The sequence below is a fragment of the Pteropus vampyrus genome, unplaced genomic scaffold (genome assembly GCF_000151845.1).
Source record: "Pteropus vampyrus isolate Shadow unplaced genomic scaffold, Pvam_2.0 Scaffold28, whole genome shotgun sequence".
Lineage (NCBI taxonomy): Eukaryota > Metazoa > Chordata > Mammalia > Chiroptera > Pteropodidae > Pteropus > Pteropus vampyrus.
The window spans coordinates 5,751,539-5,754,669 of record NW_011888809.1 but is presented as its reverse complement, the minus strand read 5'-3'; the positions used below and the strand labels follow the sequence as shown (position 1 = coordinate 5,754,669).

Genomic DNA, 3,131 nt, shown 5'->3' with positions numbered 1-3,131 from the left:
GAAGCCTGTCTGTCTTGGTTAATGGTCTCTCCTCTAGCTCCAGCTCAATTCCAGGTATGTAATAATGCTGGATGAATTGCCACATTCCAGAATCCAGGCTATTGATGAGAAGGGAGATCTGAGAAGGTGCATCAAAAACAGAGAAGTTTAGGAAGGCGTCCTGGGAGGTGGCCTAGGGTTGGACTTTAAAAACCAGCAGTGTTGGGAGAGGCAGAGGAAGGCCTCAGGTACTCCACGGCTCCTTCAGCCGATGTCTTTCTTTCTCATGAGGATGCCGGTGTTGGTTGGCTTGCCACAGCGTGGTCAGCTGGAAGACGCCACCTACAGGTGAATGGAGGAAGCACCAAGACGGAGCAGGTCTGCTAAAGCCGGCTTGGAAAAAGTTTAGTCCTTCTTTTTTCTTTTGTTTTTTGGTTTGTTTTTTTTTACATTTTTTTAGGCGAGGCAACTCTTGTTTGATGTCATAGATTGCAAGGACCTTGTCAGTTTATAATCCCTTATTTTTTTTTTTTTTCCTATAGCACCTGGTCTTCCTAGGTGGTCTCCCATCCAAGTACTAACCAGGCCCAACCCTGCTTAGCTTCCGAGATCAGATGGGATCAGGCTTGTTCAGGGTAGCATGGCCCTAGACTAGTCCTTCCTTTTTAAAAAACAAGTTATTAAATTTATTGGGGTGACATAGGTTAATAAAATTATATAAGTTTCCAGTGTACGATTCTATCATACATCATCTGTTTATTACATTGTGTGTTCACCACCCAAAGTCAAGTCCCTTTCTGTCATCTTAATGGTGATAATGCTCAGCGATGGAGATGCTTAGAGCCCAGTTTCTGATTGCCACTAAAATCTTCCATGTGCATCCCCTTTTATCTCTCTTGGCCACACCAGCTCACTCTTCACTGAGTAGCCTTTTTTCCCCCAAACCTCTAAATAAAACTTACAATTCTTGCCAAATGTTTTCTCCATTAAGTAGTATTTAGTAACATGAGTGCTACACACGGATCACGAACAGATCAAATATCATACATTTGTTTTCAAATCCTGGAAATATTTTCCAAATCATGTCTTTTTTTTTTTTTCTTTTTCAGACACATCATCAACCTCCTGACAATTTTGGCCAGGCCTGCCAGCAGGCAGCCTTAGCTGCCCAGCTCTGGCAGAAGGCTAAGCATGTGTGGCTGGGGCGGGTGGCTGCTGGTGGAGACCACCTGTCAGCAGCTTGATGACATGGTACCTTGCTGTGTGGTGCCCTGAGGGAACAGCGTGTGCGGCCATGTGGGGACCTATAGGTGAGGTGCATGTCAACTGGAACTGGAGAAAATGTGAGGTATCAGATCATGGGTCGCTGGGAGCCTGTGTGTGGTGTGGAGGGCATGCGCAAGGACATGGGTTCCCTGGGACGTGGGGACACCTGAGACCCTGAGTGAGGTCTGTGTGTGCTCCGTGAACTCTGCGAGATACACAGAATTGTGCAACGTGTGTGCATGTGAGGGCTGTACGGGTGATGTCGTGTGTGTTTGTGACCATGGGGTAGGTATTAGGTGGGATCCATTAGTGTGGTGTGGTGGATGACCCGTGGCTTGATGTAGAACGGGTATTGGGGAGGGGAAGGAGGGCATGGGGAAGGTGTCTATCAACATGACATCTTGGCCACCAGAAAGCATCTCCAGGGTTAGCCAGGTCTTGGCGCTGGACCATCTCCAGAAGCAGGAAGGCTACTGGCAGAGTGGCCTCCATGCCAAGGCTCAGAGCCAGCCTTGATTCTACAACCCTGGACCCCATGGCTGGGGAAGCTTGGTAGCTGTCACCTGATGCCTGTGCCCAAGGAGACTGAAGCAAAGCTAATGAGGCAAAATCGTTTCGTGGCTTATAAGCAGCTCCTCTTCTGGGTAAAGGGCCTGAAGAAGACACTAGAGCCCTTGGCTGGAGTGAAGCTTGTGCCTGGATCACATGTAGCTTCAGTCCCTGGGGCCACATTATCACTAATAATGACCTCAGCCCAAGGGAGACATAGTCCATTTTTCCAACTGACAGAGTCCTTGCCCAAGGCCCAGAAAAGAAGGCGCCATGGCAGGCTGCCCAGGATCCCACGCCAAGGTCAGTGCTTCTGCCCCAGGGCCTGTCCCAGAGGAAGTGCCAGACTTCAATCATGTCGCTTCCCTCATATGTACATTCACATGAGGGAAACTCATATACATATATGACTCCCATGTCTTTAAGATTTAAACCCCGTGGCCCAGCCTCCAAGGCCCTCAGGGGTCCTGTTTCACTCCTGTATCTCACCCGTAGCCTCTCCGTATTGCCCCCACTCCCCCCAACCGAAGACAAGGGAGCAACCCTCACTGCTGGGGCCCAAGCCCTAGTTCTAAGAGTCCTTGCCTGAGTGGGAGGAGGGAGAGGCTTCTGGAAACTGAGCCCAGAGAACGATGGGCAGAACACAGAGACCCAGAAGAACTTCTGAGGTGACATTCAGTTTCGAATTTCTGATTCAATATTATCAAACGTTCAAGAAAGCTGTTTGCGACTGACTAGCTTTTGAGGAAGGAGGGACTCAATACCTTCCTTCGGTCATTTAAAACTCTGACGTGACAGATTGCTTCAAACAGCGTAGTAACAGATATGGAGTTACGTGGAGGAAAAGACCTCCGAGAAATGACTGCTGGGAGCGAAGAACCCAAGAAACGTACCACTGGCAAAGGACGATGGTGGCCAGAAGGGAGGTGTCAGCCCAGTGAGGGACCAACTATGGGCCACGGTTCTGCATGATCGACATTGAAATATGTGGAAAAAGCCTGTAATGACACAACTGAGTCATGCTCACATCTGTGACCAGGGAGATGCCACCCTCCTCCCACCTGCTCGTCTTCTCTCCTCAACCTCAAACCCACTGTTCTTTTGTGTTTGCTTCCTGATGGCCGTAAGTCCCGTCCGGGAGAAATGGGAAGGAAAATCCTTTCTTTTCTTTTTTCTGTCTCTGAAAGTGGACATTCATCCCCTTTCCTGAATGCAAAGAGTTAAAGTCCACTTCTTAGCAGGCAATCAGAGTTAATCCATCCTCTAAATACATGTGGGAATACTCAGCCTTGGAAATTACCCCAAAATCAGCTGAGACAGGAACAGAGAGTCAAAAT

General features: G+C 48.6%; 1 pseudogene; it reads right to left on the bottom strand.

Moving 5' to 3' along the window:
* Window positions 1–512: 512 nt before the first annotated feature.
* LOC111737580 lies at window positions 513–631 on the bottom strand (annotated as a pseudogene).
* Between the last annotated feature and the right edge of the window lie 2,500 nt (window positions 632–3,131).